We start from the raw sequence: 16859 nt of genomic DNA, 5'->3' as shown, positions 1-16859 counted from the left end.
CCCACATGCCACACACGGTTCAGCCAAAAAAACAACAAACCAAAAAAAAAAAAAAAAGAGAGAGATAAAGAGAAGATACACATACCCCAATATTCATAGCAGCACAATTTACAATAGCTAATACATGGAAACAACCTAAATGCCCATTGACAGATGAATGGATTAAAGAAGATGTGGTACATATATACAATGGAATATTGCTCAGCCATAAAAGAGAATGAAATAATGCCATTTGCAGCAACATGGATGAACCTAGTGATTAGCATATTAAGTGAAGTAAGCCAGACAGATAAAGACAAATATCATATGATATCACTTATATGTGGAATCTAAAAAACGATACAAATGAACTTATTTACCAAACAGAAATAGACTCATAGACATAGGAAACAAACTTACAGTTACCAAAAGGGATAATGGGGAGGGGAGATAAATTAGGAGTTTGGGATTAAGATATACACATGACTACATATAAAATAGGTAAACAAGGACCTACTGTATAGCACAGGGAGCTATAGTCAATATCTTGTAAACTTTAATGGAAAATAATCTGAAAAAGAACAAATGTATGTATGTATATATATATATATATATAAAACTGAATCACTTTGCTGTATACTTGAAACTAATACAACATTGTAAATTAACTATATTTCAATAAAAATTATATTAAAATTCAACTATAAGAAAATAACACAATTATACAAATGGACAAAAAAACCCAGAAAATTCCCCCAAAGAAGATATATGGATAATGAATAAGTGCATGAAAAAGTTGCTGAACATCATTTGTTATTTGAGAAATGCAAATTAAAAACATAATGAGATACCACTGCTCACCAATCAAAATGGCTAAAATACAGAAAACTGACAATAACAATTTCTGGAAAAACAAGAACTCTCATTCATGTGGGTGGAAGTGTAAAATGGGACAGCTACTTTGCAAGACAGCTTGGCTTTTTCTTATAAGGGTTTAAACTTACTATATAATCCAGCAATCTCACTCCTAGGTATTTACCAAGTGAGTTAAAAGCTTATGTTTATGCCAAAGCCAACTGGAAGTAACAAATATATCCTTCAACGGGAACAAACAGCAATATATCTGTGTGATGGAATACTATTTATCCACACATAAGAATGAGCTTTTGAGTCACACAACGTGGACAGATCTTAAATGCATTTTACTAAGTGAAAGAAGTCAGGCTGTATACTGTGTGATTCCATTCATATGACATTCTGGAAAAGGCAAAGCTGTAGGGAAGTAAAACAGATTAGTGGTTTCCAGAGGTTGTAAATGGGGAGAGTTTGACTACAAAGAAGATTTAAAAAAGTAATTTTAAGGTGGAGGGACCATGGTGTGGTTCTGAGGTGGTGAATATATGATTATGTACATTTGTCAAAACGCATAGACCTGTACATCACAAAGAGAACTCTAAAGTGTGCAAACTCAAATTCAAAAGTAAAAATGGAAAACCAACCAAACAAACCACAAATACATACACAAAAACTCAATCTTGGATAGAATGTAAATTATATCATAAATGTATGACACAATGACACTAAAGGGGATGAGAATAAAAACAGGAGATGACCTAAGAAGAAACTATGGAGAATGTTGGTTTGACTAGAAGGTGTAAGGCTAAATAAAGACAAAGGGAACTAACTTATCATAAGCACTGTACTCCACCTGGTATTTTATAATTTTTTCATGGGGATTAGACATTAACAAGTTTAAAACTGCTTTACATGAATACAAGGGTTGAACAAATAAATGGATGGTGGATTGTAGGGGGGCAGGTTTCTCATTGTCAAAGAGGGAACTTTCAAGTAATCAAAAGGGAAAGGCTAGAATGATCCTGTTTTACTGGATTAAAGTTGGAAATACACTGTGAACGCCTGTTTAGCTTAATATTAGTACAATTAGATAGATACAGAAACAATTATAAATATGTATGTAGTATTAGTGTCCTGTTGCTGGTGAGGCAAATATCACAAAGTTACCATCTTAAAGCAACACAAAATTATTATCTTAAAGTCCAGGAGATCAGAACTTCTAAATCAGTCTCACCAGGCTAAAAGCAAGGTGCCATCAAGGCTGCATTGCTTCTAGAGACTTTTAGGAAGAATAATACCCTTGTTTTTCCAGACTCTAGAGGATGTCAACATTCCTTGATACCTGAGTCCCTTTCCATCTTTAAAGCCAGACACGATATTTTTAAATTACCTCAATCCCATTCCTATTCAAATTTATTCACATTAAAATAATGAAGTCTACAAATTGGCAAAATATTTAAATAATACTGTCCTTTCACGGTTGGGAGAGAATATGTAAGAATTAAATGCCATTAAGATTTGTTGCTGTTGGTACAAACATTCTTGAAGGAAACTTAGGGATAGTACTAAAAGCCTTTTAAAAGCATACAACATTTAATTCAGATATTCAGGGGGGAATTGATATTAAGAAAACTATTTCATTGTGTGTGTATATATATATCACTTCTTCTTTATCCATTCATCTGTCTCTGAAAGCTTAGGTTGTTCCCATATTTTGGCTTCTCTGAATAATGCCACAATGAACATGGGTGTGCAAGTATCTCTTTAATAGATAGTGATTTTATTTCCTTTGGATATATACCCATAAGTGGGATTGCTGGATCACATTGTACATCTTAAATATATATATAATTTGTATTTGTCAATTATACCTTAACAAACCCGGAATTAAAAAAAAAAACAAAACTATTAGAAAATTTTAAAAAATCTGTATGTAAGAACTATATTGGAAAGGAAAGGTTGTATTTTTAATTTATTTTTATTTTTTTTTGGCTATGTCGGGTCTTCGTTTCTGTGTGAGGGCTTTCTCCAGTTGCGGTGAGTGGGGGCCACTCTTCATCGCGGTGCGCGGGCCTCTCACTGTCGTGGTCTCTCCCGTTGCGAAGCACAGGCTCCAGACGCGCAGGCTCAGTAGTTGTGGCTCACGGGCTTAGTTTTTCCGCGGCATGTGGGATCTTCCCAGACCAGGGCTTGAACCCGTGTCCCCTGCATTGGCAGGCAGATTCTCAACCACTGCGCCACCAGGGAAGCCCTGGAAAGGTTGTATTTTATGCAGCATTATGAGAGTGGTGATACTCTATGCAGCCACTAGGAGAGTGATTGGCATGAATGAATGGTTTGACTCATTAATTTCCTCCCCACGTAGGTACTTCGTTTTGTTGTTTTTTGCCCATCAGTTTTTTTCTAGGTGGTTTTTTCTGTTCTTATTGTAAGTTATAGTATTCTCAGTAAGGTCTATTATGGAGCGGCAGTAAATATAGTGCATGCTGATGAAAACGTAAAAATATTTCGGTTAAAAATGTCTAAATATGTGTGTCTTAGTCTCTTACGGCTATCATACACCTCAGAATTCTTCCAGCCTCTACCCATTACCAGTTCTCAAGCCACTTCCATATTTTACATATTTATTATACCAGCATTCCAGTTCCTGTTACCAAATTCTGTATGTTTCCTATGGCTGCTGTAACAAATCCCCACAGATCTGGTAGGTAGCTTGAAAAACAACAGAATTTTATTCTCTCACATTTCTGAAGGCAGGATCCTAAACCAAAGTGTTGCAAGGTTTCACGCCTTCTGGAGGCTCTGTGGGAGAATCCATGCGTCATCTCTTCCAGGTTCTGGTGGCTGCTGTCATTCCCGGGCTTGAAGCCACATCATTCCCATCCGTGCCTCCATCTTCACAAAGCTTTCTCCTCCGTGAGACGAGAAAGGATACATATAGCCTTGCCCTGAATCCATGCTCCTACATATTTTCAATGCATTTTAACTTCATCCTATTGGAAGTGAAGTTTAAAAAATAAATTTACAGTTATGCACTATATTTATTTGTTGGATTTTGATTCATTGAAGTTATGCCAACATTAATATTTTATTATCAGCTTGGAGAGAAAATATTTGATTTTTGACTTCATTATGAAACCCAATCGTTTCGCTCTGCACTTTTGAAGGGACTGAAAATATTCACTGTCATCTTTTGTTGCCACCTCCAGCAGTAATTCCCTACTATTTACTTATTGATCTTGCCTGAATGAACTGCCTACATATTTTCCATATCTGATACTCTTCTCAATGTAACATTATGTCACTTCCCAGAGGTGCAAGAACAAGCAATTTATTTTCCTTTAAAATTTTCACTCTAAAAGAAACCAAAAACTTGTCACAAGTTGAAGGCAAAGGGCAGAAAGATGCTTCAAAACTGTGAGGTGAGCCGGGAGGAGATACGGCAGAGTGAAAGAGCGCAGACTTTGAAGTCAGACAGACCATTAGCCATGGAGCGTTGGGCATATAGAGAACTCTCATGAGCTTTAGCTTCCGCAACTGTAAAATGAGTGTGATTATCCAGGCAATGCACATGACTTTTATAAAGGTACTCACGTTCCACATGCATGTGTTAATGTTGGTTATTTATCGTTACTGAGATCAGGTATAGAAATAGCCCAGCACAGGACCTGGTGTGAAGGTTTTTTGTTTGCTTTTGTTTTTGTATTTTTATTTTATTTTTCCATTTATATTGAGATTTACATCTATTTATAATTGCTACAAAGCATTGTGTAAGTGTAAAGTGTACAGCATAAGGACTTGACGTATTTATTGTGAAATGATAACCACAGTAAGTTTAGTTAATATCCATATCATCTCATATTTAAAAAAAAAAGAAAAAAGATTTTTTTCCTCGTAATAAGAGCTTTTAGGATCCACTGTTTTAACATCTTTCGAATATGCTCTACAGCAGCGTTAACTATAGTCATCATGTTGTACATTACATTCCCAGTACTTATGTATCATATAACTGGAAGTTTGTACCTTTTGACCACCTTCATCCAGGGGTAGCAGGTGTGGGAATTGGATGAAAGAAGTTTGTTAATTTTAAGCAGTATCTATTATTAACTATGGGGTAGGCTATTCTTCCTTATATCATGACAGCCTACAGTAACAACTCCCAAATCTCAGAGACATAACAAAATAAAGGTAATCTCATTTCCATGTTACAAGTCCGTTGTAGAGAACCAAGGTGGCCTCTGCTCGTTGAGGTCACTCTGGGACCTCAGGGACCCAGCTAGTTGGAAGTTCATATTCAAAACCACTCACAGGACTTCTGAAGCAAGATGATGAGAACATGGTGACTTATTCCCTGGCTTGAAAATCTCCACTTTAAAATGACACATACTACTTCCAATCTTGTTTTATTGCCTGCACAAGTCACCAGGAGAATGCCTAATTTCAAAGAGGATCCGAAAGTACAATCTTGTCACATGCCAGGGAGAGAACAAGAATATTTGTATCCCGCTCTCATGTTTAATTCCAAACATATGAGTAAAGGACGTAGCAATTAGACTATGATTTCTCACTAATCAAATCCCAAATATTTGTAAAATAGAAAAATGTTGAAGTGGAAATAACAGAGTGGGGTTTACTAGAATATAATAACAGCAACTTTATGAAATTTTTGAAATGTACTGATATTTTTCCAACCCCATTTCAAACCGTAGGCGATCTGACCAGGATAATACACACACATAATGAGAAGATACAAAGTTATAAGTGTTAAAATGAAATTTTCCACATAATTTACTGATCTTGTAGGTGTTTATTCAGTGATTCATGAATTGGGCAACATCCAAGCTAGCAGATAGAAAGGAGCTCCAATAAGCTGTAGAAGGTGAGAGATTTTTACAGACCAAACTGAACAGAGATAAGGAAGGTATACTGAACATTTGCTGGTTGATTAAAACAAGGTTACTTTCCTTATATGGAGCAAAGGGAAGTCTTGGAACCAGGTCTGGTAACTTGTGTTGAGCAGGTAAACATTGGTTGGTTGACCTAGGGCTTCCTTTTCCAAGATAGTGGAGCATAGAAATTTAGTTAAGTTGTAGGTTGCTGGCATGGCACTTGGCATGAGGAACTCCATTTTGAGGCTAATATGTTTACTTTAACATAAGAGATGCATAAACAGCAATCTGAGAAACTAATACCTGGCAGTGAAACCCAAAGAGACATATTATAAAATATTTATGAAACAATTATATGTTCCAGACATTGTCCTAGGGTGGCATGGAGATACTAGTGAATAAAGCAGACACAAAACTCTACTTCTCACATTCCAGACACATTTGTTAATGTTGGTTCTTTAATATCAAAAGAAAAAAAAAAGTGTGCCTTTTTGCGGTATGGAAGAGGCATCCCAAACCAATTTCATGAAATTTTTCTGGTGAGTGTGAAGAGTATATCTGAAACTCAAGTGCTTTCGAATTTTGTGATAGTGAAGAACAAATCTGATTCCATATTGGATTCATTTATTTTACTTTAACCTTTGTATTTTATTACTTTTGCTACAAGTTAATGACTAAAGGAATGTTGCTGTAGCTTAAAGTATACATAATGGCCCATTTCTGGGAACCCTGCTTCCCATGCCTGAGTGTTAAGCTCAAATACCTTTGTTTAAGCTCCCAGGAAACATCTTGACTAAGCCCACCTGTGAATGACTGCAGGAAAGAAGAAATTAACACATCTCTTCCAGAGTCTGGCTGGAACCAGGAAATATTTGCAGCAACTTATTGCCTTTTACTTTACCTCCTCACCTGCCCCTCTTTCTTCTATGAAACACACACACACACACACACACACACACACACACACACACATGCAAAACAACATCCAAGCCCAGGCAAGATTGTTCTTTGGGACACTAGTCTACCATCTTTTTTGTCTGCTGGCTTTCTGGATAAATTCACTATTCCTTGCCCCAACACCTCCTCTCTAGATTTATTGTTCTGTCATGTGGTGAGCACTCGGTAACAATTTCCCTATAACCACCTCTCAGACAGGCTTACTGTGAGCTGCATCCAAAGGGATAGAGCCTTCCCGATAACATGCATAGAGAAAAGATACAGAGCAGGCATATGTGGACTCTGGGACCAGGGTATCTGGGATCAGGTGTCTACACAGCCACTACAAGCTAAGAGACCTTTGGCAAGTCACTTTACCAATCTCTGCTTTGTTTTCCTCAAATGGCAACTGCATCTGATGATGAGAGGGACATCTTCTCCACCGGAATAAAATGGCCTAATATACGTGAAAGTACTGAGAACTGTGCCTGGCATATAATATCATTAAATCTACCTCTTGGATATTGGGGATGATAGTAAATATGTAAAACACGATGCTTCTTATCCAGAAATAAGGTAAACAGAAGGCTTTTATCACTCTCTCTTCAAATCAACATAAAGAAATCTTTCCATTGCACTTCGGGGTAATATATTGATAACAGTTTGTTGATAATCCTGGAGAGACTGTTGCTATGGTGAAAATTTATTTTCAGGATGAAAGCCAGTTCCTAGGTCAGCAGAGCTGTATTGATGCTCTGATTTAATTTCTTCACTAGGTGATTTTGTGTTATGTTTTACTTTTTAGTATATCATATGTCTCCCCCTCTAGAATATAAGCCCTATGAGAGGAGGGATTTTATCATGTTATCTTCTCTGTACCCAGCATCTAGAATAAAGTCTGACACATATATGTTAATCAGTGTTTTGGATTAATGAATCAATGAGTGAACTAAGCTTTCCACTTATCAGCCTCTTACACAGACAACCTACCAGTAAAAATTCTGCCTGGAATTTGCTTGAGAATTACTTGATCTGACAATTTGTCAGACTGTTGAACTTCTAGTGATTTTGATTTTACTTTCTTTTTAAGATGGATGGTCACCAATGCCAATTACATTTTCATGAAGAGAGGAAGCTGGGTGCACAGGTAATTTACTTTGGGTAAAATCTGAAACCATATGTTTTCACCTGGTTTAATTTGGCTTACCCCTCCCCCCTGCGGGGGGGGGGGGGCGGTACATGTATATAACAAATTACATGTTTTTCCCAAAATTAGGTTCATAAAGCGTATTATTCACACACAATAAAATTAAATTTTCTTTTATATGTACAGACAAATGTATAAAGTTGGGTAACCACCACCATGATCAAGATATAGAATATTTCCATCACTCCAAGTTTCCTGTGTCCTTTTTTGTTCAATTTCCTCTTCCCATGTCAGCCCTGTAACCTCTAACCTGATGACTATTCTCATAGTTTACCTTTCAGTATATCATAAAAATAGAATCAAACAATATGTAAATTATAGATAGATAGCTATAGCTATAGATATGGTTGATACAGATACAGATATAAATAAAGATATAAAGAGAGCACATGTAAGATGATGAAAATTCTGACATACTACACATGTGTTTTTATATTACTGTGGTGATATTTGCTTTTTACCATGAGTAGTTGGTGATATTTGCTTTTTACCATGAGTAGTTGATTGCATATGACTCCCTTGTAGGTAACCCTGTATTATGTGATTTAACAATCGATGACTAAAATATTTGAAATAGAGACCTAAGTGTGAAAAATATATTTATGTGTTTTTCTCAACTTATAAAAAACATAAACAAACAAAAATTTTCCAAGCCCCTCCTCCCCCAATAATAAACTCCTCACTGTGATAAGCATTCTCCCATTTTACAGAAAGTTGCTTTTTTTTTTTTTTAGTCAACATTGACACTAGTCTCTCATGACCAATCATCTGACATTTATTAAATATTTGCTTACAAATCGTTTCTACTGAGAAAAAAAATATATCTAATTTTCAAAAGAAAGGCTTCTACTCATCAATCTTTACAGACAAGTACCTCACTTATTCTCACAGACTGTGGAACTATAATAAAAAATGTAGCTTTTTGTAATCTGCCCTTTCCTACTTAATGAGATTTCTTAACAAGTCGAATGATACAATGAGAAAGAAATCAAATTACAATTGTTGTGCAGTTACAAAGTGTCATTTCTCTGCCACTATTCCAACTCCCCCCTTTTCTACTGAAAGTCTCCTGACTGGTTAATTCTTCTAATCTTGCCCTGCTCCAAATTCATCCCTTGCCTAGTTCTTAGCTTTATCTTTATAAAACACAGTTCTAATCCTATTATTACCCAGCTAAAATTTTCTCAATGGTCTCTCACCGCTGACCTAACTAAACCCGGATTTCTTATCCTGCCACTTACAACCTTCTGCAAGATTGTTATAAAAAACTGTTTTTGTTTCAACTTTCCACTTCATCCCTACATAACCTTATACTCTCCTTGCATTGTGTTTTGCACTATTTTTGGATGAGCTCAGACTAACTTTGCCATCTTGGAATGTCCTGGCACCTTTGTAGCGCAAATTAAATATTAACATCCTTCAACAAACCAGGAGGGAAGTAGGCAATATCAAATCTACAATTTTTAAGATGTTTTAGAGTTAAGAGATAAGTAAATATAACTATATTATTATAATTATTTATTTAGCTATTATAAATTATATTGTCAGATTACCATTAATTTTATTAAGCATTTCTTGTATGTCAGCAATTATGTTTGGTAAATTCTTATTGTTAACACTTTCAAACAATAATTATAGCCTTGTAAATGCCATTTTTTAATGGATTGAATATGAATAGTAATCATTTTAATGGTAAACTGTAAAAGAATTCTCTGTAGTCATGAATGCTTTAAATTCATTTAAAATGAAAAGATTGGAAATAAGGCAAGTCGTGCAAAGAATTTTTGAGACAGTTAATATTGAGATCTAACTCTTGTTTTGTTACTAAAAATTCCTCTATCATGATAACTTTAAAAAGAGGAAATCTAATGAGCCTCTCTTTTTCTCTCTCATATACACTAACGCATATACAAAATACACATACATGAAAATTTTGCAGGTGATATCAGAGGATGTGTGAAGAAATTTAAGGCCATCCATGTGTGCATTGTAGATCCGTGAACTCCAAAATGCACTCAAAATATTGGGCTAAGTCCTCAAAATATAGTTCCTGATATCAAGAAGTCCTTAACTAGTAACCTATAACATAGAATTAATTTCATAGTTGTTAAATTGAAACAAGTCTATATATTATTCTGAAACTGAAGAACATAAAGACAATTAACTAATGACCCATAATTTGAGAGAATGAAAGCAAACATATTTTAGGTGAATGAAGATATGTAACTGAGGAAGCATTATGTCTTCTCTAATCATTTCCATATCTCTAGGCCAAATTATAAATGTTCCTATGCAAGTGTGTCTGTGTGTTTCAATAAAAGATCCTTGCTCTGAATAAGTTTACCAATTATTATAAACATAAATTAAATATGAAAAGGGGCAGATGTGTGCATAAGGTTAAGACTTTTTGATTAAGATATATGTTAAATATCAGTCCATTTATTCTTTATCTGTTTTCCTCTAAATTTGTTTATTAAAAGTTTTATTTTTATTTCACTCTTTATATATAGTGATACATATCTATATGTTTGTGTACATGTATACATATGTGTATGTATATATACATGCATAATTTCATAGCAGTTGTTAGTGCTGCTTTAATGTATTTGATTTGATTAGTCTGCTAAAGACCAAGGAGACATCAGTCTAAAACAATGCACAGTAAAGTACATCCACATTTCACTAACTTCCTCACAGTGAGTTGACTTAGAAACAGCATACTAATTCACGGGTAACAAATCGGATGCTTATTTTGTTAAATTATACTGATGTCCATGACATATCATATAAACAGTCATATGGTATCTACATTCTTGGGCTTTTTTACTTTAATATTCTGTGTTGAAATACTCATATAGGGCAGTACAGACTAATGGTTAAACCCATGAAAGTAAAAGTCTAATTGCCTAAATTCAGCACTGGCTCCAACACTTACTAGCTGTAAGACCATTAACAAGATACGTAAACCCTCTGTGCCTTAGTTTTTTCATATATAAAATGAAGTTAATTTTATAGTGTATTATGAAGTCTAAATGGATTAAAATTTGCAACATGCTTAGATCAATGACTGACTCATAGCAGGCATTATTACATATACATTTGTTCAATAAAATAAAATTATCCACTTCATTTCTTGTGGATGGAGTGCTTAAGAAACAGGTTGGAGTTTTCCTGTTGTGCCAGCCATATAAATTATGGGATTAAATTTTTTCTAACTTCTCTGTTTCTCCCTTTCCTTTAACTAGAATTTCTTCTCTAATCGTCCCACTTACAAGTAAAATTGTTCATACATTTAGAGACAGAAGACCTGACTATGTTTGTTGTAATGTTTAATTTCTCTGTGTGCCTGTGACTTAGAGAGAGAGAAAGAAAGAGAGAGAGAGAGACTTTTAAAACTAAAGCATCTATAAAGTTGCTCATTTGGTAGATATTTATTGAAACCCTATTCAATGCTTTCACCAGGAAGAAAGATATGATGAATGGAGACATGGTCCATGCTTTTAAAGAGTTTAAATTCTAGATATTTTATGTAATCTATTCAATATGAAGGCATGAAAAAATAACATTCCAAAAACTGTTATATCAATCTCATCTTCTCTTTATTACTATTTAATGCATTCTTTAAGTGACTACATTTTTCTTAATATAAGGAATAAAATATAGCACTGCCATTTTTTTTTTCAAATTGAGTCATATAAAAACCAATGTACCATTAGTGTGACTTCACAGAAAGGAAATATAACTTAATGAAATGAATGACATGCATTAAGAATAAATGGCAATATTTCACAAAACAAAGTGGCAGTTAATAAACATCAACTTTAAAAAAAAACTGAAATCGTTGCAGACAGAAAGCAGAGAAAGAGGTCATACATGAAGCTGGAGATTAAATGAGGGTGCAGATTCATGTGCTTATGGAGCAACTAAAAGCAAGAGACCTAACCTAGTAACATTGAAATACAGAAAAGACAAGGAGGACAAAACAACAGTTTCATTTCCCTTTGCTTCTAGCATAGAATTTTCTTCTTGCCTGTTCTCACATCAACCTAAGGAAAAGAAAGCTGGTCAAAAAGCAACAAACCTGTACTCATAGCTAGAATATTTTTGTTTACTGCCATTTCCCAAGTGAGTAAATAAGATGAATCAACTTCAAATTGAGTGATCCAGGTAAAAGTAATCAATACTTTGGAGGATGAAAACAAATAAAACTTCAATTATTATATTTAGTATATATGAAAATATTCATACAGAAATTAGAATTACATGTTTTGATACTGAAATAAGCTGAGAACACCGATGAAATCTTGGAAATTGAGAACTTTTGTGTTGAGATTTTAAAAATTCATTAACACCATCATAATATAACAATAAGGTTATTATCAAGAGTGCCTAGACCACCGCTACCACCACCAGCAAAGACAGGATTTAATAAAGGAATAAGAATCAAAATGAGAGTAGATTTTTCAGTAGGAACACTAGGTACTGGAAAATAATGGAACATTGCCTTCAATTTTGAAGAATATTTTCAAGGTAGAATAGGTATCCTAGAATATTAATTGATTACAAGTTCATAATAAAATAGTTTCATGAAGAGCCTCAATGTAATTTAATGTAATTTAAGAAAGAGAAATATTTGGAATCAATGGTATCAGGCTGATAAAGCCTATGAGGTAAGCCAAGACGCTGGCCTTAATGAATAGAGTAGCTGGCTTAAATTAGAGGAGAACATGGGCATCTGGTTACTGACAAAAATAAAAGATACGGTAGAGAGCAACTTGCCTTATAGCTTTAAATCATGTGGATTGTATTAAGGACATTATTGAGCATCATATAATACATATTATTTTAGTTTACAAACAAATATTTAGGTGGAGATATGTTTAGAGAATAAAGCTTGTGTTTAAAGACTTGTATGGAAGATGCTCTCATTACTAAGCAGAAGATAGTTCTAATATGAGCACATTAATAAAACTGATTTACTATCATACTATTTATTTTAGTCTCATAAAATGGGGGGGTGGGAAGAAAGGCAAGTGCTACTGACAAAAACTAGAATATAAAGTCATTTCTTTAACTTATCTTGGACTTTAAAAATGCCTTAGTTCACATTATTTTGAGACTTAGGGATAATATGAGTAAATTATGGGGGGGCAGCAAACAGGAAAAGGATGGTGAGTAAAAGTATAATGTTTATAACTCTATGATCTTTAAGACATCAATGGATATTATTTTTTAAATCATTGGGAGAAAAATAACAAAAAGCATAAAAAATTTCTGGGCATCAATGTCATAAGAAAAATCAGGCAAACTGTGAACTCTTCTGACATGCATTATTTAGAGATGAGGTCTGAAGCGGATAATCCCAGTCCTTACAAGCACTAATCAATAATAGTGGAAGGTCAAGAGCATATTCGTAATGGAATATAATGATTTGCTGTACAATGGAATATTCAGATTCACACATATTCAAATTCACAAATTTTACTGAAAAGGAGCTAGTAATTCAAAGCTCTGTCCTCAAACATTTCTGGTTATTTCAATACAACATGTTAAGCATATGTTACACCCACAGTGATGACTGTTGCCAATGCTTGCTTGAGTTTGTTTCTCTGTAACCATCTTACTTATTACAATATTCTAGTGTAAGTAGAGATGGCTTGGAAGAGAATTTTCCTTGTATGACTAATATTCTTAATAAGTACTTTTTTCTCTTCCCTTTAAAGTTTGAAGTCGTTTGTACCTACACCAGATTACAAAATGTCTACATCTTTTGAATGTCTTCATTATAATTGAATTGACAACTATGCACTAATTTTATTCATAATAACTTCTCTCATCAAATTATCTTTCATCACCATTTCTTGGCTAATAACTACTGAAAGCTTAAGTGTTGAACAGCAAATAAATTAAAGGATTAGAAGGTAATGATCTCAGTCGGAATAAAAATGATGATAGGGAAATCACTTGAATATCATAAAAATACAAAAATAGGTATTTGCTGACTCATACACATTCTATCACTGCCCTTAACAAATCACCGCACATTTAGCAACTTAAACAGCATAAATTTATCATCTCAGGAGTCCAGGCAGGGATTAACTGGATCTTCTGCTCAGGGTCTCACCAGACAGAAATCAATTTGTCGGTCAGACCTGTGGTCTCATTTGACCCTCAGGCTTCCTTCTAAGCTCATTCAAGTTGTTCAGTGAATTCAGTTTTCCTTGCAGATATGGGACAGAAATGTTGTTGTTGCTGTTGTAGTTTTGAGCAGGGTTGCTCTCAGCTCCTAGAAGTTACCTTCAGGTCCTGGTCACAAGCCCCTCTCAAAACATGGCAGCTTTTTTAAATTTTTTTTTTTTTAATGCTAGAAGGAGAATCTCATTTGCTTCAAATCTCTGCATTCAGTCTCCTAAATTGGAGTCTCAGATGAGGTAAGCTATTCAAGAGAGTGAAAATCCCATAATATTCACAAGTTCTGCCATCACTCAAGGGAGGAGAATCTACAGGATGTGCACAAAGAAATCTTAGGAGCCACGTTAGAAATTTGGCTAATAGAATTCAACAAACATGCCTGAATATCGACAATATTTCAGTAATTAAAAACCATATTAATACCTTGTTAATGGCCTTAGTAATTCTCAAACCTGATTTTTATTTGAATTAAATGTTAAGCTTTAAAATATAGGAGTTATTAGGCTCCATTCCAGCCAATTAAATTAAAATTTCTGATAATGTTACCAGACTACAATATTTTTAATATTTATTAAGAGATTCTAATATGCAGCCAGGGTCAAAAGCTATTTCTTTTCATAGAAAAAGCACATGAAGGTTTGTGTTAATATAGCTTACATAGCCCCACGAATCTTAAGTTTGCTTTTACAGGCGTACCTTGGAAATATTGCAGGTTTATTTCCAGACCACCCAAATAAAGTGACTATTGCAATAAAGCAAGTCACACAAATTTTCTGGTTTCCCAGTGCAAATAAAAGTTATGTTTATACAATAATGTAGTCTATTGTGTGCAATAGCATTATGTCTAAAAAATTGTACACACCTTAATGAAAAAACTCTTAACTGCTAAAAAATGCTAACCATCATGTGACAATACAAGGTTTCCACAAACCTTCAATTTGTACATTACAGTGCCTGTTAAGTGCAATAAAGTGAAGCATAATAAAACAAGGTATGCCTGTATTGAGTTTCTGCCTATCTGGAATTTAAAAGTGCTTTGTTTAATGTAAATTATCCATTTTGATCAAAAATTCTCACAGAGCCTGATATTCTTAAAGAATAAATTATATACTTGTTGGATAGATAGCAAAGGAATATTGTTTAATTTACAGGAAGGTATTGGCATGTAGTACAAGCCAGTGGAATACGTAATAATAAGGGGATGAATAAGAGAGAGCAGGAAGAAAATTATTTAAAAGTGTGTGTGTGCATATGTGTGTTATAATATTGGGAACATCCAACGTAAGGGAAAATCAAAAGAATTAAATGATTAATTACTAGCTTCAACAGATGTGTACAACGAAATTTTCAGAAACTAAACTTATTACTCTGATCTTGCAACAAATAAAAGGTAGAAGGGTATTGAAACTAAAGTCTTTCCTATTGCAAAGCCCATGGGTTTTGATGCTCACACGGACCCTTCATTAACCTTACATTGTATGGGAAATTCTTTTCTGGTTTTCCACAACCCTTATGTACAGTTTGTTCTTTACTGCCTTGTTTCTATCACTAGGTACAATTTTATGGAGAAAAAAAAAAAAACTAATTTTACTTTTCTGCTGAAGACTTCATAGTATTAATGAAATAGTATGTTTGGAGTAAGGATTTTAAAAAGTCTGAGTCCATAAATGGAAAGCAGAAGACATGCATTTTTAATGTTTCAGAAAACATAACATTTTATATTTTCAGAAAATATTACATTTTATGTTTCAGGAAATATAGCATTTTATATTTCAGATCATATAACAGGGAAATGAAAGTAGCTATAAAATCATCCACAGGTAGATATTTAAGTTCGAGGAGATATTACTGCAGAATGTATAAATTCAAATTCTACACAAACTGAACAAAATGGTATCTCAGTATGTATGGGTGTGGGAGGTGGTAATTGCTTTGCGTTTATAGATACCCTGTTCTGCCTTTACTTTAGCTGACTGATATTTAGATTTGGGTATATTTCTTTATTGTCTCCAAAGAAACAGATCCTTAAATATTGCTGCCTCATATTAAAGGGTATATAAGAATACTCTAGTTAGGAGTATGAAATACAATTCTGAAGTGACTTTCCCAGTATGTCTTTTCATTTCTAATGCATGAGAATAGCATGTAGTTTGCAGAATGAGGCATAGCCTCCAGTCTGAGAATGGCTTCTGTCAGTAATAGTAAATACACATGCTTGTTTTGGGGATTACCAATAATATAGAAAAGGTGTCTAGCAAAATACCTGGAGCACAGTAGGAACTCCATAAATGAAAATAATTTTAATAATTTAAAATTTTACCCATCATAGGATATTTTAAGACTTTCAAGGTATTAATTTCATTCATCATATAATTTACACATTATTTTAATAATATTGAGGGGTAGTTGAAAACTGTTAAGAGACTTGAATGTGACTGGTAAATATAAAAAAGACATCAGTATAAAGAAAAATTTGCATTGATTAATAGGTTATTTTTCCCAATCCACTAATGTTTTGCACCATTGAGTGATATTAGGTGGATGCAGAATACATTGAACAACCAAATTAAACAAACAGCAGCAAAATACAGTCATTTGTATATTCATTTATCTTGTATTTCTTATATTGTGGCCGCACTGGCCTTGAGCTTCATCTTAGAAGTGCTTATTGCATAAATCTACACAAATCTTTGTGAATTTTGTGCTTTTTTTCCTCATAATTCACTAAGCTCAAGTAGTTTCACCTGTTCTTTAAAGGTAAAGTCCTTTATGTATCACAGTGTTTATTTATTTATTAGGAA

At 33.9% G+C, this 16859-nt stretch overlaps 1 long non-coding RNA gene across 1 annotated transcript; it reads left to right on the top strand.

Moving 5' to 3' along the window:
* Nucleotides 1-2728: 2728 nt before the first annotated feature.
* On the top strand, nucleotides 2729-15815 carry LOC309656901. The gene is made up of 3 exons (XR_014261596.1): nucleotides 2729-2792; nucleotides 3094-8306; nucleotides 8337-15815. It is a non-coding gene; the product is annotated as an uncharacterized lncRNA (long non-coding RNA).
* Nucleotides 15816-16859: the final 1044 nt, after the last annotated feature.

This window comes from Balaenoptera physalus (assembly GCF_965194825.1).
Source record: "Balaenoptera physalus genome assembly, chromosome: 3".
Taxonomy (NCBI): Eukaryota; Metazoa; Chordata; class Mammalia; order Artiodactyla; family Balaenopteridae; genus Balaenoptera; species Balaenoptera physalus.
Note: the sequence above shows the minus strand (reverse complement) of the source record. Positions and strands in the feature narration are given on the sequence as shown.